A 27,527-nucleotide genomic window follows, 5' to 3' on the forward strand; every position below is an offset into this window, starting at 1 on the left:
TGATGGGCCGCGTGTGGCTCTGAGGCCGCAGATTGGCCACCACTGATTTAAGGATATTTACTTTGTATATTTTGATGTGATGTTGCCAGTTTGTGTTTTAATGGTTACAAAACTTTAACTTTTTCAATCTCAGTCTCTACTGTTATTAAATAATTACTGTCTCACCCCCAGTAACTTCTTGCAATTGTGAAAATTTAAATAAATCAAAATTTAAAAATGTTCAAACCCATAATTTTGAGCAACTATGAAAACTCATAGATAAAAATTAAAAAATGCTTAAAAATTAACTATATTATATCTGTCAATTATAAAAGAATAAAAATAGAATTCTGACAATAAGTAATAGAAACAAAATCCTCCCTCTTAATTTGTGTTTGAATTTCCCCATCTCCATCAGCTGATTACACCTGGCAGTCATACAGCACAAGATCTTCCTCTAGGTCCATATCTGAATGTTGTTATTGAGTCTTCTGTACAGAATCAGTCTGACATCCCTACTGTGGTGGGACCAATTCAGCAAAGGCTGTGGATGCAGCAGCACTTGGAGGGTCAGAAAGAGTCAGCATCAGGGCTCAGAGCAGGGAAAGACTGAACTCAACATGCCATAAACCTGTTTTTTCCCCACTCTTAGCTCCTGGAAGCTACTAGTTTGCTGCTAGATCATTTGGAAAATGACCTTTCTGCACTGAAACTTAAAACAGTCTAAAGGTGCGGGATGCAACTGGAGTGGGTTATTTGAGAGAGGGTTCATTATAATCGGCACTTAAGGAGGAGATTGACTGGAGCCCACCTGGTTGCCAAGTGTCTTGTGGGTCTTTGTTGATGAGGAAGTAGCATTCCCTTTGTTCCCCATAGGCAGGTAGCATACAGATGTGCAACTGAAATATTTATGATTCCTCCAGTCCTTCCTCTTAGTTAGGTGCAAAACATTCCCATGGCAACAGGCCATGTTTATTGCACTGAGAAGGCTGTGCCCCAGCTTGATGCACATTTCCATCCAATTTCCTTTATTTCACCTGGATCTTCACCTAATGGGTCATTAAGCTCATTTGTAAGAGATTCCTTGGAGGGAGCAGTAAGTGGCAGCACAGTATCCATAGAAGGATTTGATTATAGGTATAGCATCTAGTTAGAAACACCTAGCTCCCTGCAAGCCTGCAGATTTTAATACTGGCTAGGTTGACTTGGCTCTGTACCCTGCATACAATCTGTGGTGTTTTTCATCTATATACCAGTTAAGAATTATTATTTATTACATCCTGCCAAGATTAACCATTTCACTGCTAGACTAACAGATATATTGGAGCATAAGCTTTCATGGGAGAATACCCACTTCGTCAGACGCATGAGTCTGATGAAGTGGGTATTCACCCATGAAAGCTTATGCTCCAATACGTCTGTTAGTCTATAAGGTGCCACAGGACTCTTTGTTGCTTTTTACAGATCCAGACTAACACGGCTACCCCTCTGATACATTTCACTGCTGAATTTCTTATTTGAGTTTTCAAGTAAGGATTTGCAAGGGGCAGAAATTAGTGGCAGTTTGGATGGTTCAGAGAAGCACTTAAGCATGTGTGTATGTCCATCTCTATTTAGAGCAGCACTTATACACATGGTTAACTTTAAGCATGTGCTTAAATCCCATTGATTTAAAGATAATCACATGCTTATGTGCCTTCCTGAATAAGATTGCTTTTCTTAACTGGGTCTGAGTGGATCAAGTGAGTAATGAAATGGGAGGGGAGGCACTGGAGCAGTGGGCAAAGAAAACCTGAGCAATGGGTGGCAGAGGTAGCAGCTATGCCAGGTGGCAGAGGAAGGGAGCTGCAGCTACTTTCTAGCTGCCCAACACAGGCAAAGAGCTGCCTGTTGGTTGTGGTAGTGGGGCTGTGGTGTGTGCTGGTGAGAGCTAGCTCTGTGTTAAGAATTGTGCATATGGGGGTTGCTAAATTCTAATTATTTTCTCAGGTGGGTTTGGGGTAATTTTGAGTGACACCTCAGAAGCCCTATCTGCTCTGGGACAACACCTAGCATATATAAAATGCCTTTCAAGCTGAAGAATTCCAAATGGAATTATAAACTGGAGGTATAGGGATCACTTGCTTCCCACTTTAAAATGCAGCCATCTCTTGGGAGCAAGAAATGCTGTAATAATTCTGTGTTGGCTACATCCCTTCCTCTAGGAGGAGAAGTAAAGAACTTCTCTACTGGACCCACAGCTAGTCGTTTGGGATGTAATGAACCTAACTGGAATTGCTCCAGGATACCCTTGCTCTTGCAAAAATAAATAAATCAGGTTTACATTTCATCCAAAAGAAGACCCAAGTATCGGCCCCTGACACCATGCTGGAGAGCCTTTTTTGTTTGTTTGTTTTGTTTTTGTAGTGACAAATAGGGGAGGGATCCTCCATGTAGTGAATCACCGATATCACTTCTTACAGTAGTAGGTTTTCCTGATAAATCTCCCCTTCAGGTACTGATCAGGGCTGCTACTACTTAGCTCATGAGATTTGACAAGCTCCCTGCCTAAAGTGCAGTAGAATGGAAAAGTAAACAAAGACAGACAAAAGTATTGATCTAGAGACATACCAGCATTTCCTCTTTGTTTTTAATTCATAGTGATCAGTTTTCATTCACCCCACAAAAGTAAGGTATTGGGAACCCCAAAGAGAGAAAGACAAGCAGCTGTGTTCAAGCCTCTTTGCTTTGCAGAGATGTTTCCCTCATGCTGTCTGAGATGTCTAGCCCCAGCCTTTGATGTTCTGTGGTGTACCTAGAATGACACCGTCTAAAACCGGCAAGGGATGTATTTTCCTTTCAACTTTTTTCCATGAAACTATTCACTCTGAAGTTGTCCCCCAAGCACCCTCTTTTTCATCAGACCCCAGTGACTGAGTTGTCATATATGAACAGTGATTTCCCTACACCCCCCCTGAATTTTCCCAACACCCCCCCCCAGTTTTGTGCATAGGCGGCAGGTTATATACATTTGCGGTGCTCGGGCTCCAGGAATATTCAGGGCCGGGTGCCCTGCTCCAGCAATATTTGGAGCTGGGTCTCTCCCCCGGCCCTGCCTGGATCGGGCCCTGGCTCCCGCCCCCCGCCGCATCCCTGCCTGACAGAAAGCAGCGCGGCACCTCTCCCCTGCCTGCTTCTGCTGCCGGAGTAGAACGGCTCCCGGCAGAACTGCTGTCTGCTGCCCCAGGGTCCTAATGGCAAGGCAGGCTGCCCTTACCCCGTCCTTCCACCCTAGCACTGAGCCTCTCCAACGCCCCAAATCCTCATCCCCAGCCAGAGCCCTCATCCCCCTGCACCCTAATCCTCTGCCACAGCTCTGAGCCCCCCCTGCAGCATGAACCCCTCATCCTCAGCCCCACAACCCTCACCCCTGCACTCCCTCCTATTCTCAGTCTCCCTCCCAGAGCCTGCACCCCCTCTCAGAGCGTGCACTACCTCCCCTTTCCCACACACCCCTTCCCACCCCCAAACTCCCTCCCAGAGCCTGCACCCCTCACCCCTTCCTACACCCCCACCCCCAGCCCAGAGCCTGCACCCAAACTCTGTCCCAAAGCCTGCACCCCACACCCCCTCCTGCACACCCACCCCCTGCTCCATCCCAAAGCCTGCACCCTGCACCCCTCCTGCACCTTAATCCCCAGCCCAGGACCTGCACCCCAGACCTCCCCCCCCCAAACCCCTCCCAGAGCCTTAGGCAGGTGGGGGCGGAGTTTGGGGGGGCGGGTTCTGGGCACCACCAAAATTTTTACAAACTTGCCACCCATGGTTTTGTGAGCTAGTTACATAGCAATTTAGTGACTGTTTGGAAATCTGAATTTAAACTGAAACATTAATACTTCAAAAGCTTATACAGTGTATGATAAAATACGTGTATCTGAAAAAGTATATTAGATTTGAAAAGTATGAACATAGACTAGCTTCCTTATACAGCTGTTTTTTATGATGTCAGTGCATTCATTTCGGTGATGTTGGCCAACCTAATAATTTCAAATGATGATTTGTAAGCAAAGTCTAAATGAGCTCTCCCTGACAGCTAGTGATGAGCTGGGGGTTAAGGCTTCAGGGCCAGATTATATTTACAGTCACACCTAATCTACCTAGGTATCCAGCAAACAGAGCTGTGTTGTCCAAGTGATAGATTTTAGCTGGGGTTGGGTTACAAACCACTTGAATGTGGAGGTAAGGGGGGATGAAATGTTGTTCTTATTGTATGAGTAAAGGGCAGTAGAACTGTATTTTGCCTGTGATGATTTGAAGGCATCAAGAGAGAGGGTGGGGACCTGTCCCTCTCCACTGTTTAAAGACAGAGCTGATTAGGCTCCATAGATAGTCTTTTGTTCTGTTAAGTGACCACTGCAGCCGAAATCACTGACAATCAGGTCTAAGTGCTTAGTCCTGTTGTGGGGACAGTGTTCCTGTGGGACAGTGTTTTTGTGTAAGAGACAGCCCAGACTGCACTAGCAGCGAGGTTCCCGCACTGAGAGCTCAGCTGAAATCACTGAGAGCTGGTGGAACCTCAAGAGACCAACTCACAGAGGTCACAGTGGTAGGTGACAGCAGAGGGTGACTGTGCAGGGCCATTGGCAACAGAGCGGTGGAGTAAACGGTGGCACAACGAACAGCCATGGCCAGAGCAAACTGTGCCTTTTTGTCCCCCACCTGGGAGGTGAACTCACGTGAAAGCACCTCTGAACTCTGAGTCTCCACTGACCAAGGACAACACCGGTGAGCGGGGTGCAGTGGAGGGAAAAGTGAGGGGCACGTTAAATAAACATTTGTTTGCTGGACTATATTTTAGTCACTTTGCTCCAGAATGCTAGATTTGTGACTGGGAATGGAAACTTATGTTTCCTAGTAGGCCAAGATTTTTAAAATGCAGTATTTGCCAAGGTTGTTATCTCACATTGTTGCTATCTTGGGAGGTCATTATGTTGGGGAGTTTCTGTACTAAACATTTTTATTATAATTAATTTTTACATAAGAATGGTCATACTGGGTCAGACCCATGGTCCATCTAGCCCAGTACCCTGTCTTACAACAGTGGTCAAGGCCAGGTGCTTCAGAGGGAATGAACAGAACAGGGAATCATCAAGTGACCATCCCCTGTTGCCCATTCCCAGCTTCTGGCAAACAGGCTAGGGACACTCAGAGCATGGCGTTGCATCCCTCTCATCCTGGCTAATAGCCACAGATGGACCTGTTCTCCAGGAATTTATCTAGTTCTTTTTAAAATCCTGTTATAGTTTTGGTCTTCACAGCATCCCCTGGCAAAGAGTTCCCTGGGTTGACTTATATTGTGTGAAGAAATACTTCCTTTTGTTTTTTTTAAAACCTGCTACCTATTAATTTCATTGGGTGACTGCTAGTTCTTGTGTTATCTGAAGGATTAAATAAAATTTCCTTATTCACTTTCTTCGCACCAGTCAAGATTTTGTAGACCTCTATCATATCCCCATTAGTCATCTCTTTTCTAAACTGAAAATTCCCAGTCACTTTAATCTCTCCTCCTGTTTCATACCCCTGATCATTTTAGTTGCCCATCTCTGTACCTTTTCCAATTCCAATATATATATTTTTAGGATGGGTGACCAGATCTGCACACACTATACAACGTGTGCACGTACCATGGATTTATATAGAGGCAATATGATATTTTCTGTCTTATTATCTATCCCTTTCTTAATGACTCCCAACATTGTTTGCTTTTGTGACTGTTGCTGCACATTGAGTGGATGTTTTCAGAGATCTATCCACAATGACTCCAAGATCTCTTCCTTGAGTGTTAACAGCTAATTCAGATGCCATCATTTTGTATGTATAGTTGAGATTGCTTTCCAATGTTCATTACTTTGCATTTATCAACATTGAATTTAATTTGCCATTTTGTTGCCCAGTCACCCAGTTTTGTGAGATCCCTTTGTAGCTCTTCGCAGTCTGCCTGGGACTTAACTATCTTGAGCAGTTTTGTATCATCTGCAAATGTTGCCACCTCACTGTTTATTTACCCATTTTTCCAGATGAATATGTTGAATAGGACTGGTCCCAGTAGTGACCCCTCAAGGATACCACTATTTATCTCTCTCCATTCTGAAAACTGATAATTTATTCCTACCCTTTGTTTCCCATCTTTTAACCAGCTACTGATCCATGAGAGGATCTTCTCTCTTACCCCATGATGGCTTACTTTTCAAAAGTCAATTTAAATTAAATACTTTTTTTTAAATTATATATATTTTTAGAAATCTAGATCTGTTATGTGTTTTGGTGTAACTTGCATTTTCCTTATGTTAAATTTGCATTATCCTAACAAAACATTTACTTTATTCACTTTCTTCACATCAGTCAAGATTTTATAGACCTTTAGCATATTCCCCCTTAGTCGTCTCTTTTCTAAGCTGAAAATTCCCAGTCATTTTAATTTCTTCTCCTGTTTCATACCCCTAATCATTTCAGTTGCCCATCTCTATACTTTTTGCATTTCCAGTATGTCTTTTTTGGGATGAGGTAACCAGATCTGCACACAGTATTCAAGGTGTACATGTGCCATGGATTTATATAGCGGCAATATGATATTTTCTGTCTTATTATCTATCCCTTTCTTAAAAAAGCAAAGGTTTCAGAGTAGCAGCTGTGTTAGTCTGTACTGCAAAAAGAACATAAGCTTTCGTGGGCTACATCCGATGAAGTGGACTGTAGCCCACGAAAGCTTATGCTCAAATAAATTTGTTAGTCTCTAAGGTGCCACAAGTGCTCCTGTTCTTTTTAAAAAAGCAAACAGAATGTTGGGAATCACTGACTGCGGCTGCACATTGAGTGGATGTTTTCAGAGAACTATCCACAATGACTGCAAGATCTTTCTTGAGTGTTAACAGCTAATTCAGACTCCTTCATTTTGTATGTATAGCTGAGATTGTTTTCCAGTGTACATTACTTTGCATTTATCAACATTAAATTTCATCTGCCGTTTTTGTTGCCCAGTCACCCAGTTTTATGAGATCCGTTTGTAGCTCTTCGCAGTCTGCCTGGGACTTAACTATCTTGAATAGTTTTGTATCATCTGCAAATGTTGCCACCTCACTGTTTACCCATTTTTCCAGATGAATATGTTGAATAGGACTGGTCCCAGTACTGACCCCTCAAGGATACCACTATTTATCTCTCTCCATTCTGAAAACTGATAATTTATTCCTACCCTTTGTTTCCCATGTTTTAACCAGTTACTGATTCATGAGAGGACTTTCCTCTTACCCCATGATGGCTTACTTTTCAAAAGTCAATTTAAATTAAATACTTTTTTTTAAATGTATATTTTTTTAGAAATCTAGACATGTTATGTGTTTTGGTGTAACTTGCATTATACTTATGTTAAATTTGCATAATCCTAACAAAACATTTACTTTATTCATATCTCTTTTATATATTTCATTGGTCCTGACACCCCCCTAAATTCGAACACCCCCCCTAATTTCAATTCCTGGGGAAACCACTGTATATGAATCTTGATTATGCAGCACACCAAACAAGCATGGCAAGGTGCTGAATCATCTAAATACAGGAGAACGAAAGGACAGAAAACTTACAGAGTTCATTTTCTCCAATCAGTCAGGCTTTCAGTTAATGCCTTAAATCATACCATACGAACTGGTTCAGATGAAGATGTGCATTCATGACTGGGAAGGCAGTGTGTGCATGTGGCACGGAAAGGGAGAGGAGGGGAAAAGAGCAATCATTGAATCTTCTCTCTGGAAACTTAAGCCAGCCCTGGAAAGGCACAGCCTGATGTTACCTGAGAGTGTGGCTTCAGCTCACTAACATAGAACTCTACACGTTGCAAGTTCAAAGCACTATGGACATTAGATAACTAAGTCAAACAACAGCCCTGTGATACGGCCCCCACTTTAAAGATAATTCTATGATTCTGATTTAGCTCCAGTCTAATTCATTTGGGTGCCTTTATATTTTATTTTTATTTTATTATTTGTTTTGCATCTAAGTAGCATCACAATCAAGTTTCTTAACTCCTATCCATGTGGACTGGTGTTCGGTTGCATCACAGCAGATCCACAGTATTTCAAGTCCAAAACACTTTTTATTCCCATTTAGGCCAATTTAAATAAAACAGTAATGACATTTATTCTAAAAAAAGAAGAGTTATTTGTCAGTGAATCATGTTCTCTGTTTCTTGCTGAACTCTAATGTTTTGCCTGTATGTGCTTACCACACCCTTCTGGACTTTGAAACATGCATTTTCTACCTTTTTGGCTGTAAAATTTATGACTATGTAATGTGCCTATGTCACAACTGCCCTCTGCTGGACAGAATGATAGACCTGCTCAAGTGCGTGCTGTGTCCATAAACTGTAATGTTGCTGAAGTTGAAGAGGGCTGTGCTTCTGAAGTAGGAAAATGTGAACTCTCTTCCTCCCTATAAGTGAGAAGTTCTTGATGGTGTGCTCCCTTGTACTGACCAAAAAATACACATGCATTCTGCCTCCAAATTTCAGGTAATGCCTCTATCTTTAAACTAGCTCCATTCTCAGTTTGACCGAGTAGCAACACATCCACAGTGGACAATACAGTTTGGCTGGTGGGTGGAGACCAGTTCTCAAAATAACAGCCAAGGACTTATTAGCCCAGTAAGGAGACCTTGGTTGATATTGTAACCTTTGCAACATGGCATGATGGAACTACTGTGTGCAGAACATCCCTTTGAAGCTGAAGTCCCCTTATTCTATCGTTGATCATCTAAGATCATCCAAAGCATACCAGCCCACTGAAGCTAAAAAGTAGTTCTTACTAGGTTGTGGGTTCGGGAAACATCTGTGAGCAGTCATGGTGAAGGAATATTTCTAACTCCATGTGCAATGTCATGGGAAATCCTCTCCAGCTATGTGATCGAGGATTCAATCAATCAAAGAAGAGATTGGACTTGAAGAATCCAAATAAGATTTACCCCAGATTCACCCCAACAGGAATTTGAGAGCTTAGTGCTGGGTAGATGACTGCATGGTTATGGACTCATTCAATAGACAGGATAGTCATTTTCATACGAAGTCTGGGAGATGCTTGCTTGTTGGGGATTACTGTGAAAATCAGGGGAGGGGGGTGTCTTCCTACATGTTTATATTTAATTTCAGAATCCAGTTCAAAAAGCAAAACAAAGCTCTCTTCTGTATGTGATTTGCATATATTTTTGGGTAGATCAGACCGTCCTTCTCCACACCCTAAGACTTCTGGCTCCCTCTTACTAGAATTTCTGACATTTTCCCACTGCTGTAAATTAATCCATTGACAGCACAAACTACCCCAAATCCTGGTTTGTTTTTATAAAAGCCCTGCACTTCTATTTCTGACACAAATAACAGATACATTTCCTATCATTTCCAATTTTAAGCTGTAGTTTTAGAAGCTGAAATAATCAGGCACAAGAAACCATTTCACTGTGTATCTCAAAATATCCCAGGAGAATTCTCCTTTGGCAGTGAGCAGTAACACTTTACCCATTAACAAGGTTTTACTAGATCTTCAGGAGAAGCACAGAACTGCTTCATGAGAAAACAGAGCATCTAGAGGTCAGTGACATTTTCAACCAAGCTGAGAATTGATGTCTAGTTCTGAAGAGCCAAGCTTTTTGTTTACCTGGTGCAGAAGTAGAGATGAAAAGATGAAGCTTGGGGAAACTTTATAGCCTCCATTTACAATCGTCACTTTCGGGCAACAAACTGATCCTAAGACAAACACCTTGTGTTGCAATCTTGTGATGCTGCATCATCAAGTCAAGTCACTTTCTCATCACAGCACAACTTGATGGTTTTGTGCTACAGCATAACGTCATTATGGAATAAGATTTTGCCAGTCTGAAAATACTTTGCAAGGCATTTAAGTAATTGTACAAGGCTAGAGGACCTAAAACTGCCCTTGGAGAGCCTAACCAACAGAAGAATTTTGAGTGGACTCCAAGAGGGGAAATTAAAATCTAACGTCACCTGTGATTGCACATGAAGAGACTGAAAAATACCCAGACAAGGGAGATTTTGTTTTAAAAAATCATTGAAAGCTATATTTGCATTAGACCTGGGCTTTCAGGCTACTGACCAGATGAACCATTGAATGGTGACCCACACAGAAGTCAGCCAATAGGTAAATTGTGTGTGCATTTGCTCCTTTGTGCCCATGCACTCAGGCACTTCAAACCCTAATTGCATAATTGCAGGGATCTATTTTGTTTTTTAATGAGAAAATGTAGACAAACCTCTTGTTTCCCTGTAAAACACATATTCCAGTATGTGTGTGATTTGATCAGAGCAGAGATGTTATAGTGTCTGGGGTAAACATGCTTTTTGATGGGCAGGCAGGATCAGTCTGCAAAATCATGTGAATGGCATGCTACAGTCTCTTGTGTAAATCTGTCTTAGTTGTTTATAGGTTTTTAATCCCAATACACCATAACAGCAGCAATATACCAGCAGAGCTTTTCCAGTCTCCCTTGCCAATCTGCCTGCCAAGTACATGGTTGGAGGGATACCCTCGTTTTTACTAGTGGGATTTTTTAACCTTTTAGCTGCTGCCTTCCCTGTGTTCCACTGGAATGCTGGCAGTGGCATCTCAAAGGGATGCCCAATATCTTGTATCATTCATAAGCAGTAAGTGACAGGCTCTGCATTCAGCTTCTGGAAACTCTGGCTGGTAAGCATTCTTTGTTAATTAAGCATCACAGGGTACCTCTACCAAGTGTCTTTACAGTACTATTGTTTGTGCTCCAGGTACATCACATCATAGCTGCAGTTATGTGGAGCTCCCTTCCTGCTCTCTGGCTCAGCCTTTTATAATGCTTGCTTTCTTCTCAGAGCTATCCCTCTGGTGAGCTGATTACCTCATTAGCTCATGGGTGCAAGTGATCCCTCCTTCCCTTCCAAACCCAAACTACCTAAGTCCCTCCTACTTTAAATACACCCAGTGCCCTGGGTATTCTAAGGGTACACAGCAATTAAACACACATGGCTGGCCTGGGCTCTTGGGCTCGGGCTGCGGGGCTAAAAACTGTTAGGTAGATATTCAGGCTCAGGCTGGAGCCCGAGCTCTGGGGTCCTGCGAGGGGAGAGGGGCCCAGTGACAAGGCTCCAGCATGAACCTGAACATCTACATAGCAATTTTTAGACCCACAGCCCAAGCCCCAGTTAACAAACCCAGGTGAGCTGTGCCTGTGCCGCAAATCTTTTATTGCAGTGTAGACATACCCTCTGTGACCAGGATGCTGGCGTCCAAAGCTCTCAATTTATAGCTGCTAACAGCACCCTGTCACAGTCCTCTGGTATACCAGAAATTTTATGCAGAAGTCTAGCAAATTGAGTTCTGGCCTGACAGCTCTAGCAACTGAAGACCTCCACAAAACAGGGATACTGCTACATGTGGCAATGCATCCAGCACAGCTCAGATTCAAAGTCAGGACAAGTCTTGTATTATTGCAGTTCACCAAATTAAGGCCTGTACTTAGCATTATGTGAAAACTCTTCCACTCAGTTTCTGATGTTGTCATATTAACCACATATGACAATCCTTGTCCATGTTATCAGTATGTCATCATTAATCTATTTTATTATGAGCTGTGTTTATATCAGCCTCTCATAAACTGCTACGTGAAGGAGTAAAGTGATCTCTTTTTGTGGATGATCAAATGTTTTTTATAAACACACTAAAATTACAGATTGTTACAAAGACAGATAGGAGGGGGCAGTGGTTGACAATGTCAGTTAGACTACCATCTCAATAGACAATTTTAAAAAAAAAAGGACTTCCTTGTGTTGCTTGGTTGGTTGGTTAGTTAGTTTTAGTTATTTGTGTGCTGATTATGTACTTGGCATTGTACAGATATATTTGGAGAAGAAAAATAATATTGTGGTTCCATACCAGGAGGAAGAAAAATTCTGTGTTTTTAAAATTAGTCTAATTTAATCTGATACTACAAACACTAAAATGCCTTAATCATATGGTTATTGTAAGGTGTCACTACAGGGCAGAGATAAAAGTTTTTTGGGTGCCCAAACTGTGCATTTCCTTACCTTAATTTGTGTGTTTGTTTTCAATGTGTAACCTGAACTCTGATTTTCCTGGTTTTGTAATGCTTGGGTTTGGGATTACATTTCAGGGACGCTGTAGTTTATTACCCTAAATTACTGATATACACTCTCAACCTTAATTCTGTTTTACTGTAGTTTTTGCCTGGGATTTACATAGTACCTATCACTGTGGTATGTAAGTGCCTGCATTACTGCAGTGTTACACTGTAAAAATGGGTTGCTCTGGAAAAGGCTCACTCGGGTTTATCATGAAGAACTCTCATGACAGCTTCAGCAATAATGCTAGCAAATATAATACAGAAGTATTTTTACATATGAACCTTTCATGTCAGTTCCTTTAGTTGACGAGAACTCCAACAGAGAGCAAAGACAAGATGACTTTAGTACTTGGCAACCCTGCGTCTCCCCTATTCTGAACAACTGTAAAATCAAATGCAAACAATGAGAGCCTTGGATTGAGACTAGTTGATGATGGCCTTTCCTTCCATTACCTCTCCTACAGCAATCATCCATTTGATAGTCACTTGTTTATAGTCATGCACCTCGCCCTTCAATTACTAAAGGTGGCATGGCATGGCCTAGCATCAGGAGATAGAAGGCTTGAAAAAACTATATAGATCTGCCTGCTGCAAGAGACAGAATCAAATGCTTTCTTTTTTTAATCTGATATCTTTTGGTGTGTGGGTGTGTGTGGAATCTTATGTCACTATATCTTTCTCACTCTTAGCTCCATCTGTATATAGAATAAAGTGCCGTAACTGTCCAAAACGCCAACAAAGCGTTACAAATAGATTTTTAGTCCACTGTGTTCTCTGGGAAAAAATGATTTCTCTAGCTTGTCTTCACCACTCACTGCTGTTCTGTCTGCTGAATGGTGGCCAGACTCAGGGACAGACTTGTGTGATTAGCTGAGGATATCCCATCTGGCAGCCAGACTCCTTATACGTGTGCATCCTGCATATTACTGTAGTTCCACATTCAAATCAGGGACCTTCTTGATCTATGGGCTGCAGCTCTGCTGGGTGAGTCCAAAAGCCAAAATGGGCTCAGCTGGAAGTTGTTCTTGCATATCTAACAGCTTTCTGCACTGTGGCTTTAAGGCTAGTCTACCAAGGCAATCCTGTTATAAAATGATTTGGTACTACCTATATCAGGGGTAGGCAACCTATGGCACGCGTGCGGAAAGCGGCACGTGAGCTGATTTTCAGTGGCACTCACACTGCCCGGGTCCTGGCCACCAGTCCGGGGGGCTCTGAATTTTAATTTATTTTTAAATGAAGCTTCTTAAACATTTTAAAAACCTTATTTACTTTACATACAACAATAGTTTAGTTATATATTATAGACTTATAGAAAGAGACCTTCTAAAAATGTTAAAATGTGTTACTGGCACGCGAAACCTTAAATTAGAGTGAATAAATGAAGACTCAGCACACCACTACTGAAAGGTTGCCAACCCCTGGCCTATATAGATAGAATCTGACTGTCCCCATAACTGAACTATAGTGTTGGACTGCCCAGGGTTTAACCTGGTTACAGGGACACAGGTCCCATCTGTAATAAAAATTTTAACAGTAGAATCAAGTTAGGGGACAACTATAAGCCTGAAAGGGGTCACTTTTATGAATTAATCAAGGTGCCAGTTAGATTTTAAAGCTGAGATCTGACAAACTAGATTTGCCAATTGTACATGTGTTATAGCAAATATTAGAATGGAATATAATAGGATAACCTCTTTTTACTGAGACATGGATGTGTTGGCCTACTAATTTAACTCCAGGTTCTTTTCAGGTCATCTTTTGCCTTGAACGGTATCTCTCAAATCGAACACTTGGGTGCTCTCAACCAATGAACGGTTTGTTAATTTACTCAGTCAGAACCACATAAGCATACAAGCAATAGTGCACCAATCAAGTGGAGACGCAACCAATATTCTAGCCATGTACTGAATACCGATAGTGTCTCGCAAGCATTTGTCAAACACTAGAGTTGAGGCTCAGCAGTTACACCAAGGAACAATGTACATAACCACAATTTCTTATAATGTTTATGATGATCAATTCTTTATTACTTAACACATTTGTCTCACTGCCAGTGTTTCTCCAAGGAGTAAGGATGCACTTGTCTCTAAGGCATTTTTAAGAATGTGGTCCCTGCTATTGGAATGGGTTGGCCTGAAAGGGACAAGTTCAGAATATCAAAAACAGTTACTTAAAGTTATGGTTCAGTACTCTTTTTGACCAATTTACTTGGACTTGCAAATCTAAAATATCATTACATTAGGTCTTACTAAAGAGTGTAAACTCAGCAAGATGACCTACAGTTATTTATGTTAAAGATAAATATGTCAAAGAACAGACTGGATAGTACAATCTTTGATATGAAATCTCACCACACCATCTTATCCTGTTAACCTGAGATGAGGGGAGAGTCCTTTTCACATCATTGTATGTGAAACCATCAGCAGAGAACCCCTGAAAAATGTGGATCATTTTCCATACCTTGGCAGCCACCTCTGACAAACAGCCAGCATTGACACAGAAATTGAATCCTTTAGAAGACTATTCAAATGAGTCTTCAATGATAGGAATCTGCAAACAGGCACCAAGATCTTGGTTTACAAGGCAGTTGTCATCCCCACCCTTCTCTATGTGTGAGAGATCCAGGTAACCTACAAACGACATCTCAAGCGGCTGGAGTGGTTCCAACAGCGCTGCCTCAGGAGGATTCTCAGGATCAGCTGGGAAGACCAATGCAGTAAAATCAGCGCTCTCTCTGCAGCCAACATCAGCAATATAGAAGCGCAGGTCATGAAACATCAACTCTGCTGAGCTGGCCCATGTATACAGATGCCTGACACTCACCTCCCGAAGCAAATACTCTTCTTTCAGTTAAGTTAAGGGGAGAAGGACTCGCAGAGGGCAGCAGAAGCACTTCAAAGACATACTCCCCATCTTAAAAAGGGAGCCATCAACCCAACAAACTGGGAAGACTCAGCACTGAACAGAACACAGTGACGCCACACCATACACCAAGCCACTGCTCACTTTGAGGAGAACAGACATGCTCATGAGACAGAGAAGCGACAAAGGAGGAAAGAAAGGGCACAACAGTCCAGCCAACAACTATGTCTCCTCCAAGACTACACCTGTCACTTCTGTGGTAAAATCTGCAGGGCATGAATTGGGCTCCTCAGCCACCTAAAAATTCACCATCCTTACATAGAGGGATAGCTGAAGAAGAGGAAGGCCCCACCCAGATCAGCCATGGGATAGGCAGGAGCCCAGTAACTCTTAACAGGGCTCCAAGTATGTAACACCCTGTCATATGGAGCTGAGCTTAGTGGCAAGCGGGCTCTACACTACGAAATTAGGTCCATTTTATAGAAGTCAATCTTTAGAAAGTGATTTTATACAGTCGATTGTGTATGTCCGCACTAAGCGCAGTAGCTTGGCAGAGTGCGTCCTCAATACCGTGGTTAACACTGACTCACAGAGTGATGCACTGTGGGAAGCTATCCCACAGTCCCTGCTTCCCATTGGAATTCTGGGTTATGCTCCCAATGCCTGATGGGGCAAAAACATTGTCATGGGTGGTTTTGGGTACATGTCATCAGTCTCCCCTCCCTCTCTCACTCCCTCCTTGAAAGCAACAGCAAACAATCCTTTTGCGCCTTTTTTCCTGGGTTACCCATGCAGTGTTATTTTCTGCATGGGTAATCAGTGTGGGTGGACTGCATGAGCTTGGAAAACATGTCATCGCAAGTGCGTTTTTTTTCGCCTTCCAATCTGCAATAACCTCAGGGACAGAGATGATACGGGGAGCATAGAAACATTTGCACCTGTGGGGGGGGATAAAAAGGAAGAGTAAAATTTAAGAAGATACATTTCTGAGAACAAAAAGGAGACTCTTTCACAGTGAATCAAGCAATTCACAGCAGATAGCACATGTGCTTTAGGTACAAGGTCGCATTTGCCTTTTATATTGAGCACCTGCCAGTATGGTGACACATCACACATGGCTGGGCAACAGAATTCGGTTTCCAGGCAGCCATGGTAAGCCAAAGGGTACACAGGGTTGGCTTCTTCCACCTTCATAACATGTGGGAATGGTTTCAAACTTCAGCGCCCTCCTTTCCCATAGCAAGCAATGCCGGTTGGGTTTGCTGTTTAAAAGGAGGGGGCTGCGGTTTTGGGTTGGATGTGCAGCACACCTCTCCCCCCATCGCATGGCTATTCTCCAGGGTGATCCCTTTTAGCCAAGCGCAAACAGCCCAGCATGAATGGGGTCCTTTTGCTGTTCTCTTACAAAAATTCCCCTATTTCAACCAAGTGACCATGAATGATATCACTCTTCTGAGGCTGACACAGAAAGATAAAGACCGAATATTGCATGAATATGACCCAAACCCAGGACTATTTGCTGCCATGCTTTGTGCTGCAATGATTCCAGACTACTTGCTACTGGCGTGACGTGGTAAAGTGTCCTACTGTGGAAGACGAAATAAGGCAGCCCTCCCAGAAACCTTCTGGAAAGGCTTTCAGAGTACCTCCAGGAGAGCTTCATGAAGATGTCCCTGGAGGATTCCCGCTCCATCCCCAAAAATGTTAACAGACTTATCCAGTAGCTGTACTGGCCACAAATGCATCCCAATTCTTCAGGGCAAATCAAACATTAAACACAATGGATTTTAACCCCTGCAGTGTAGTTACAAATGTGCATTCACCAGAGGTGCCTTCTCCGCCTTCAGGGTCCGGGAACCCGCCTTGGGAGGGTATCGGCTCCAGGGTGATGAAAAGGTCGTAGCTGCCAGGGAGAATGGATTCTCCACTTGCCTGCTGCACATTCTCCTCCTCCTCTTCCTCATCCACAAAATCCTCCTCCATGTTGCGTGAGACTCCCCCCTTGCAGGTGTCCACAGACAGTGGTGGGGTACTAGTAGGGTCCCCCCCTAGAATGGCATGCAGCTGATCATAGAAGCGGCATGTATGGGGCTCTGACCCGGAGCGACTGTTTTCTCCTTTGTCTTTTGGTAGGCTTGCCTGAGCTCCTTAAGTTTCACGCGGGACTGCTGTGTGTCCCTGGTGTAGCCTTTTCCACCATGCCTTGTGTGATTTTGGCATATATATTAGCATTTCTTCTTTTTGATCAGAGTTCCACCTGCACAGATTCTTCTCCCCATACAGCAATCAGATCCGGTGTCTCCCGTTCGCTCCATGCTGGAGCTCATTTGTGATTCTGGGGGGACTGCATGGTCACCTGTGCTGCTGAGCTCGCCACGCTGACCAAACAGGAAATGAAATTCAAAGTTCCCAGGGCTTTTCCTGTGTATCTGGCTAGTGCATCAGAGTTGAAAGTGCTGTCCAGAGCGGTCACATTGGTGCACTCTGGGATAGCTCCTGGAGGCCAATGCCGTCAAATTGCACTACGTTGCGTCTGCACTACCCCCAATTCGACCCAAGAAGGGTGATTTTAGTGCTACTCCCTTCGCCGGGGAGGAATACAGCAGTTGATTTGAAGAGACGATGGAATGGGGTTGGTTGTGTAGCTGCATTGCTTATAAAATCGACCAAACACGGCTAAATTCGACCTAACCTCGTAGTGTAGACCAGGGCTGACTGATGGTCAGAAAGTGGATCCAGGCTCTGCCAGACCAAGGAGGGGAGTGAGTGCGTTCCAGACTCAAGGCCCACTCAGTCAGAATGTTCCACTGCCTTTTAAATTAGAACTAGAGGACTTGTAGCATGAGTGCCCCTGGTGGTGGCAGCTACACTGCATCACAGGGTGAGAGAGACAGTTTACTAATTGAAGGTCTGACTCTCATCTCCCCTTTGAGTAAACGGGAATCTACCCATTTACATCAGTGGACATTGACTCAGGCCCTAAACATGCAAGGGCCAAGCAAGGGATAGTAAATAAGTCATGGAGAGCCTCCCATTTACAAAGCAGAGTTATTTAGTGCCAAGCTTGCAGGGGAATGAGGATCATTACAAATGAGTGTGAATCTGACTCTGTAGATTTTCCTTATTTATTGGCTATAATGTGCCTGAATCACAACACATAGCTAAACTGCATGCTGTAATTCCTGTCACTAGTAACACATATAGGCCATCCATCTCCAACATAAAAAATACATGAGGTTGGGGACCTGTTTGGGTAAGCAGGGGTTTTGTTTGGTTTGTTTTTTTCCTCCTGAATTTACGTTGTTAGAAATTTCCTTCATTGATTTATTGCATCTGCTTTTGTTCTAGCACAACCCTGATTGTAGAATGACCAGCTTCAGATGTAGCAGATTTTAAAGGCTTTTTATTTCACATGGCTTTTGGTTTTATTTTTCAGAGAGAATAACATGGCCTAGTGTTCAGATCAAAGAACAGGGAGCCTGGAACTTCTTAGCTTTGATGCTTTTGACACTGTTTGCCATTGGGCAACTCAACATCTCTTCTTCAGTTTCCCCCACTGTAGCATGGTTACCTATTTGCCTGTTTACTTAACTGAACCACCAAGCTCTTACCACAAACTGGGTAACTATGTGATCTGATTGCCTTCACTCTTCTTACATCCATCTTCACTATTATTACTCTCATTCTTCCTGTCATGTCAAAATAAAAGAATTTTGAGACAGAGACCATATCTTTCTATTTGTCTTGTAACGCACGAGCATACCCCTGGGCACTGTAAAAATAATAACAATGGGAAGATGTGAAACTTAATATTTGCAGTGTTTCGATGATAAAAACTGCTAATAATATTTTATGACTTTATCCACTTTTCAACTGTTGTGGCAACTTCAAATGTTTTAGCCTTTAGGGCCTAATTTTATTGAAGTCAACAGCAAAACTCATAATAATGTCAGTGAGAACAAGATCAGGCACTTAATGCCTTATCCTGTAATCCTTACGTGTTCAGGAAGGACTGTGTGTGCAGGAGGACTACCCCAAAATCTGCTGTTTTATTGTAAAGCATCAAGGCTATTTTAGGATAAATTCCATATAAAGAATCATTTTATTATAAATGATTTAGCACCTAGATTTTAGTCCTTGCTTTGTGTTCTCCATTTAGTCAATAAAAAGTTGCTAGATTGTATGTGAGCAAGAAAGACTGAAGCTGTTATCCACTGGGGAGAGTTTGTTTAGGAGAGAGGATGCCGCACAATATCATACACAAGTAACTTACCGATGTGCCAGATGCAAAATGATCTGCCAGATTTGTGCATTTATTTTTCATTAGCAAATTTCAATGCAGAGCAGGTCGTTGCTTTACTCCCCAGAGAAAAAGGTTCAGGATTCATTGTGAAGAATTATCACAAGTGAACTGAATTTGGAGCAAGACAAAGAAATTAAAGCAGGGTGTTTGCTTGAAGAAAGCCACTGCTGTTGTAGGAATATTTCTTCAAACTAATGTTTGATCACCACCTTGTGCTTAAGAGAGTGAATTACAGCTCACTGCATTATTGTTTGTACACTACTGAAAGTTGCCAAATATGTTACCTTTCTTTTCGGTCTGAAATTTTTCATATGTTCTCATATTTGCCCAGCAAAAGTAATACTATTCATTCAAGCAAACACTGTGGTCTAGTGGAGTCAAGAGACCTGGGCATCAATCCTGATTCTGACACTGCCTCACTGTGTGATCTTGTGCAAATCACTACTCAGAGAGTCTCAGTTTTCACATCGGTAAACTGAGGGCAATGTTACTTCTTAGAGGCAATCAGCACACCTGCCTCTCCACTTGAAATCCCTATTGTCTTCAGAGCTTCAGGCCCCACTTTCTCTGGTGACAGCGCTACATTTTGACACTTGTTGAACTTCTCTGCACACGTTGCCATAATAAACACTTCCCCAGCATCTGCTGGATCCCTGCAACTCTGACACTGGCCTTCCCTTCATCCTTATCACCAACCCTACTCCCTTTCCTGTCACCATTTCTATCCTCATGGACTCTCCCTCTGAAGCTCACAATATTCCCCACCCTTCTCTCCTCACATCTCCCCTTTTCCTGATTTTTTCCTGATCCAGTGATTAAATCAAGAGCCTGAGAATCAAGACTCCTGCCCATTGGTCTCAAACATATTATATAGAACCAAGTGTGGAGTGGCAAGCACTTCTTGTGATAAGTTATGTAGATTTCAAGAAGGCTTTTGATAGCATACATGGAGACAGTCTTTGGAAAATTATGGCATGCTACAGAATACCAGCAAAAATAATTAGAATAATCAAGGATCTGTATGATAATACTGAATATGTAGTCAGAGATGGTGACACCATTAGGCAATGGTTTGCAGTGACAACTAGAGTAAGGCAAGGGTGTTTTATTTCCCCACTATTGTTTTCATTGATCAATGAAAAGTAACTGGAGCAATCAAGGAATTTTATGGACAAATGAGAAAGTACAATTTGATTACCTCATTTTTGCTGATGACATTGTCCTGCTTAGTTCAACACATCCCTTAATGGAAGAAAAGACCCAACTTTTGACAAATATAAGCTGGTTTATTCATAAGCAAGGGAGAGACAAAATATCGGTGCAGCTTCACCTCTGTAAGCTCTCTAGTGTAGCTGTGCCCTTAGTTTCAGACAGGTGAAATCTTTGGCCCATTGTGAAAATGCTTTCAGGATTATTTTCCTTCTTATGTGAATGGCTGATGCAGGAGCTTTTTCTGATACAGTTTTGACAAACATGGTGTATCAGAAGTTCTTTCTGGCAGCGATGTGACTGAGATCAACCCTATTCTGAACTCCAGACCTAATTAATGAATGGTCATTTCCCCCATACTAGCTGCATTGTATTATGAGCAAAGCATTTTGCCTCCTTATTTCCAAAGACAGCCCTTTGTCTGGTTTGATTCTATGTATTATTATATGTGCCTCTGGCACATGTTACCGTATGCCATTAGGGATTCCATCAAATTACCAGCTCAAAGAGCTGTATGTGTTGTTAGGATGTTTTTGCATAATCAGAAATTGGAACACCTCACATAAACCCAAAAGAACAAACAGTGCCCACCAGCTTTAAATTTGCCCTCTAAAATTTGCACTAACATCTACTTAGATCAAAATAAGAAAATATTATTAATTTGTAAAATTAGCATTTGAAATTAGGGCAGATTTTCACTTCTCAGTGTCCCTTTTAAAATTACATATGCAGCTCCCAGCCAGCCAAAACGAACTCTCCTCGGCCTGTGATTCCTCAGGTGAATGTAGATTGGCAGAAGTACCATCAATCAGTTAAAATAACATTAAAATTAGAGAGGGGAAAAGCACAAAGAAGTAGAAGCTCTTCAGATGTTTTATCTTCAAATGTAAAGTTCAGAGTGGGTAAAATTGAGCAATGGTACAATTCAAACAGCTCATTTGCTGCAGTAAAACTTCTATCTGATCTCCCACTAGCCAGGATCTTTAATTGAAAGGAATGTATGCAGCACTTTAAAAGGAATCAGTCCCTCCTCTTTATGTTCCCTTTAGGTGTTCCTGGCCAGCGATAGCTCTAACTCTTTCTTTTAAGGTTTTCTTTATTCTCATCCTCAGTTTCCCACTTGGTGCCATTTTGTCAGAATTAGGTACCATAAGAGAACAAAGGTAAAGAGAGACACAATCCAATGACTGAAGTATATTGTATAATGTGTTTTAATTCAAATACTTCCTTTAATCAGCTTCATAGCTCACTTCCCAACCCAAAATCTCCCCTCAGTTGCTAAACCTAACTGCTCACTTTTTCTTGCAGGAATCCTCTGGAGATGTAGGGGAAAGGAGATTGAACTGGAAAAGGGAGGGGAGGGAAGAAGCCATCATTGGGGTAGGGAGAAATAAAGAGTCTGGTAAAGGTGTGGAATGTGGTTTAGTCAATGTGTGGTGGGCAGGTAGAAGCCAGAATGGGATTGTGAGTTAGGGGTGTGGACACCAGCATGGCAGGAAAAAGGTGGAAGGGGTGTTGGACTTGGAGGCCAACTTTATGTGTGCAGGAGTAGGGTTTTCTTGGGCAGAGGGATGCTGGCTTGGCAGACTTGTGTGGGGAAGAGGAAGGCTGAAATAGGGCTTTTGTGGTGGATAAGGAAAGGTTGTCTTGAGGGAAGTGTTGTGGTGAATTGTGGTCTGGAATGGAGTTGTGGGACGGGGAGGGAAGCTGGAGTGGGATCATGTGTGTGGGAGATGGAAGGCTGGAGGGGGATTTGTGTTGGGGGAAGCCTGGTGTGGGGATGTTGGAGGCTGTCATGGGGTTATGCAGGAGGTGGCTGTGTGCTGCAGATATATGTTGGTGTGGGAGCAGATGAGTGGGCATATGCAGGCAGACATGGGGTGGAGAGAAAAGGTTGTGTGCTCTGTGCACAAAGTTAGGCTTGTGTGGTCATGTGCTGGGGGGAGGCTGGTGTGGGTTACAGAGTGGGGGAAGGCTGGAGTGGTGGGGGAAGAGGCTGATGTTTGTTTTATGTCCATAGAGGGGAGGCAAGTGCGGCACAGGGTTGCACTGGCATGGGGAGCACCAGGGCTGGCACCAGCGCAGCAAGCAGGTGCTTGGGGTGGCGGGTCCTGCTCGGAGGGAAGAACCTGCCACCGAAGTGCCGCTGAAGAAGCAAGCAGCGCGGTGGAGCTGCCGCCAAAGTGCTGGTGATCGTGGCTTTTTGTTTTTTTCCCCTGCCACTTGGAGTGGCAAAAACCCTGGAGCCGGCCCTGGAGAGCACAGGCCAGGAAAGGAATTGGAGCACAATGGAAGATACAGCGAGACCTGTCTGGTGTAGCTCTTGGGGTGACTGGGGACACTCTGCTACTCATGTCCCTCTGTATATTCCCTTTGACCTGCAGTAACGATGTCCACTTTAGAAGCCTCTCTCTTATCCTCTCATTGATGGAGAGGGTTGTCACTCTGCCCTTATGCCCGCCTTCCCTGCATTCTGCGCTGGGCCAGAAGAGAGCATGGGACCAGTGAGTGGGTGTGTCCCCACATGGACTGTGTGAGATTGGCCAGCAGTGGTTCTCATTCACGCACAGTTGTGGATTGTTACAGTGCCCTGCCCCAGCTGGTCCTCTCTCCACTGCACAGTGAGTTCAGTTCTCAGGTGGCAGAGATGATGGCCTTGGTTGTGTAGGGTCCATCTGTCTTGTGGGGACAATGGGCCACAGGGCTCCTGGTCTGGATCTAGAATGGTGACCGTACCCTGAAAGCTGGGGGCCCTAGTTGTTGAACCTTCTCCCAGTGGGTGAAGGTGGTGCTAACTAGGTATTAGCCCCCTCGCTTTTCAGGCTGCTGTGAGTGGTAGCAGGGCTGTCAGTGTTGGTTCGCTCCCTGCTCAGTGATGCCCCCATCTATAGGCAACACAGCTCCTCCTGTTTGCCATGACAGGTGCAGGCCCCTCATGGATTGCCCAGTATGGCCCCCCAGCCTCCTGAGATCCCTGCTGCTCTGGACCACCCCTGAGGGGATACAGTGGTCAGTTGGCAGCTCCTGTAATGGAGCACTCACAGACCCCAGCCTGCTGTACAGGAATAACTGGTGGAGAGGTGATTTGGCTCCTATGTGGAACAGGTCATCCCCCTCCCCACAAGGTTGCATGTCTGTCCTTCCCTAGCTGAGGAGCTGAATTTGTAGGACTGTCAAGTGGGCCCCTTTCTTATTTGGAGAGTTGGGGTAGGAAGATGGAGTGGGTTCAGACTACTTACACAGGGCAAGAAGCTACTGTGTAAATACAGCTGCTATTTTTCAAACTCTGTAAAAATATGATTTAAATAAAAGTTCCGGTTTGTCACAGGATCATGTACTGGGAATTGATCATTGTATGTATTCTGTTCAAAGCTAAGAGTACTAGCAAACCCCCTCAAAGATCTCCAAAGAAAGATAGGCATAGCCCAATCTGTGAGAAATATGTAAAAGGTAAGGAGTTGAAGGCCCAGTCCTGGTCTCTCTGCTTTGAAATCAATGAGACTACTCATGGTAGTAATGGAAATACATTCATGTACTTTGGTGTGTGTGTCTGTGTCTGCATGCGCATGCACATCTGAATGCATTCAAAGTCAGAACAATCCTGTAGCACCTGGCCTCCTGTGAACAGAAGCCCGAGATTGAGTACCAAAGAGGTTAACTTGCGAGTCTACAACATTTATAGAAGTTTTACTAATATACATAGTGTGCGTATAAATGACCAATAATTAAGACTCCATGTTTTGTACAGCAAATACTTGTGAATACCACAGCACTATCCTCCTCCATTTCAGTACAGTGCAATCAAAACAGTAGCTGTTACTATTAATTTTGCTATTAAATTCAGCTTATTCTGAGTAGTGTTCAGTATTCTGCAGATCTTTGTAATGGAAAAACATAGAAGCATATAGGAATCTAATTATTAAGCTAACTGACTGTTAAATAGTTGACAGTGTTGACTCTACAACCTAATGAGGACATTAACACTCTATTGCCCTGAATGGGTCAATTAACACCTTTCATTGTGTTGGGTTTTCTACAGACTGGTGATATAAAGGAGTCCTCAATTTAAAAAAAAAAAATCTTCACACGCATAAGAGCTAGAGCTTTTCAAATGGAAAGATTGGATTAGGAAGTGCAATTATATAGTAAATGGGGGAGAGGAAGGAGAAGAAGGAAGTAGCTATGTAAGGGCTTGGCTACACTTGCAAGTTGCAGCGCTGGTAGAGGCTTTCCAGCGCTGCAATTAGTAACTGTCCACACCTGCAAGGCACATCCAGCGCTGCAACTCCCTGGCTGCAGCGCTGGCTGTACACCTGGCCAGGTTGGGGTGTAGCGATTGAAGCGCTGGTGATCCAGCGCTGCTCATCAAGTGTGGACACACACCAGCGCTTTTATTGGCCTCCAGGGAATAAGGAGATATCCCAGAATGCTTTAAACTAAATTACTCCCTTTGTTTTGTTATGCAGCCTCTCTTTGTTTTGTTGTGAACCTCCGGAGCTTCCCGTTTCTACCGGAGCTGCTTATCAGCTCCTGTTTGCTGTGATCAATCTGTGAACAATCAAATGAGATCCTCCTCCCTGTTGTGAATGAGCTCTGTGGAGCTCCTCCGTTGCTGCTGCTATCTAAAAAACAAACACAGCTCCTGTTTGCTGTGATCATCTGTACCTGGCTGTAAACAATCAAATGAGAGGCAGGCAGGGAAACAGCGGGGAGTCGTGTTGCCTGCATGCTGTTTGCAATTAAGAGTTAAGACTAAGGGGTCGGAAAAATGTTCTGATTTTTCAAGTCAGGAAGCTAACACACAGTGTTGGCTCCAAAAATCCACTCTCTCTTTCCCCCCGCTCCCTGTCACACTAGACCCCACTCCACCCCCCTCTTTTGAAAAGCACGTTGCGGCCACTTGAATGCTGGGATAGCTGCCCATAATGCATCACTCCCAACAGCGCTGCTAATACTGCAAATGTGGCCACACACCAGCGCTGGTAGCTGTGAGTGTGGCCACACACCAGCGCTGCTCCTACACAGCTGGATGACCAGCGCTGCAAACTGTAAGTGTAGCCAAGCCCTAAGTGACTGTATACCCAGACACTACATAGAGCCCTGCTGATAACAACAAACCTCAGTAGAAAATGTGCTGACATATGTGAAGAGAGAATCCTTACTGGAATCTGGAAAGTTGATTGATTGATTGATTGATTTCTTTGATGAATTTATCAGTATGGTACTGGAATCACACATCCTTTGCTTTTGTTGCAATTATGGCTGCAATTTCAACTGCTAGTAGAGTGAAAAATTCTTAGACCTATAAAGGCTGGACAAAATGGTTATGAATGATATGGGGCTAAGTCTTCATGATGTGCTTTCTTGAGGGCAGCCCTTAGCCCTCCGTCCTCAAGCCAAGGTACCACTGCACAGCGGGGCCATTTGCAGGTGGTGGAGAGAGAAGTGAACACCAGGGAAATGGGAAACTCCAAATAGGAAGAGTTGGAACTGAATCAAAAGGGCAGAAAGAGGGCTGAGGATGAGCTGTGCACAAAAACTGGTTGGATAGGAGGGAGGGAACTAAGCTACACATGAAAATAGCTTCACTTGATTATGGAGGCACTAAAGATTACATATGAAATTTTGCTGGTTTAAAATTCTTTTGCTATCACTATATAATAACTGGCTATAATACTGCAATTGGTACAGGCTTGGCTAAATTCTGTATTTATATGGAGCTAGGGCCTAATCCTGCAAACATTTAAGCATGTGCATAACTTGTCATGTGAGTAGCCCTGCTGAATTCAAGGAGATTGGTTTCACTGATGGGGGAGTGGCACAGTCTGTGAAGGAAAGCATAGAGTCAAGTACAGTAAAAATCTTAAATGAATCAAGCTGTACCACAAAATGAGTAGAAATATTTGTCTGACCACCTCACCAGGAAGGTGACAGTGAGCGTGAAATGCTTGGGGAGATTAGCGTAGCTACAAAAACAGAAAACCCAATAATAAGGGGGGATTTCAACTATCCCTATGTTGACTGGGAACATATCACCTCAGGATGGGATGGAGAGAAAAAAAATCTAGATACCATTAATGACTGTGTCTTGGAGCAGCTAGTGCTGTAACCCACAAGAGAAGAGGCAATTCTTGATTTAGTCCTAAGTGACACACAGGATCTGATCCAAGAGGTTAATATAGCTGAACCACTCAGTAATAGTGACTGCCATGTAATTAAATTTAACGGGGGGGGGGAATACCAAAGAAAGCCACCACAGTAGCATTAAACTTCAAAAAGAAAAACTACACAGAAAGGAGCAGGCTAGTTCAATGGAAATTAAAAGGAACAATTACAAGAGCAAAATGCCTGCAGGCTGCAGGGAAACTTTTAAAAACACAATACTAGAGGTTTGAAAACTATATGTATACCCCAAATAATTAAAAAAAGCAAGAGGCCAAAAAATGCTACCGTGGCTAAACAGAGTAAAAGAGGCAGCTAGAGACAAAAAGGCATTCTTTAAAAAGTGGAAATCAAATCCTACTCAGGAAAATAGAAAGGAACATAGACTCTGGGAGGTCAAGTGTAAAAGTATAATTAGGCAGGCCAAAAAAGAATTTGAAGAGCAACTAGCAAAAGACACAAAAACAGCAAAATTATTTTTAAGTACATCAGAAGCAGGAAGCCAAACAAGCAGTGGAGCCACTGGATGATTGAGATGCTAAAGGAGCACTCAGGGGGGACCAGGCCATTGAAGAGAAGCTAAATTAATTCTTTGCATCAATCTTCACTGCAGAGGATGTGAAGGAGAGTCCAACACCTGAGCCATTCTTTTTAGGTGACAAATCTGAGGAACTGTTCCCAATTGAGGTGTCAATAGAGGAGGTTTTGGAACAAATTGGTAAATTAAACAGTAGCAAGTCAGCAGGACCAGATGGTATTCATCCACATGTTCTGAAGGAACTCAAATATGAAATTTCAGAACTACTAATTGTGGTATGTAACCTATCATTTAAATCAGTTTCTGTACCAGATGACT

The 27,527-nt window shown here is 43.1% G+C and overlaps 1 protein-coding gene across 7 annotated transcripts in view; it reads left to right on the forward strand.

Annotated features, from left to right (window-relative positions):
- Positions 1 to 27,527, forward strand: part of C9H8orf48 (chromosome 9 C8orf48 homolog) — a 235,027-nt gene that overhangs the window by 190,655 nt on the left and 16,845 nt on the right. Inside the window, exon 11 of one of the 7 annotated variants that reach the window (XR_006582176.1) lies at positions 18,434 to 18,655. The exons of the other annotated variants lie outside the window; for them this stretch is intronic. The gene's annotated coding sequence lies outside the window, so the exon portion shown is untranslated. Of the gene's footprint in view, positions 1 to 18,433; positions 18,656 to 27,527 lie in introns of those variants that run through there. 7 annotated transcript variants of the gene reach the window in all.

This window comes from Mauremys mutica, chromosome 9 (assembly GCF_020497125.1).
Source record: "Mauremys mutica isolate MM-2020 ecotype Southern chromosome 9, ASM2049712v1, whole genome shotgun sequence".
NCBI lineage: Eukaryota > Metazoa > Chordata > Testudines > Geoemydidae > Mauremys > Mauremys mutica.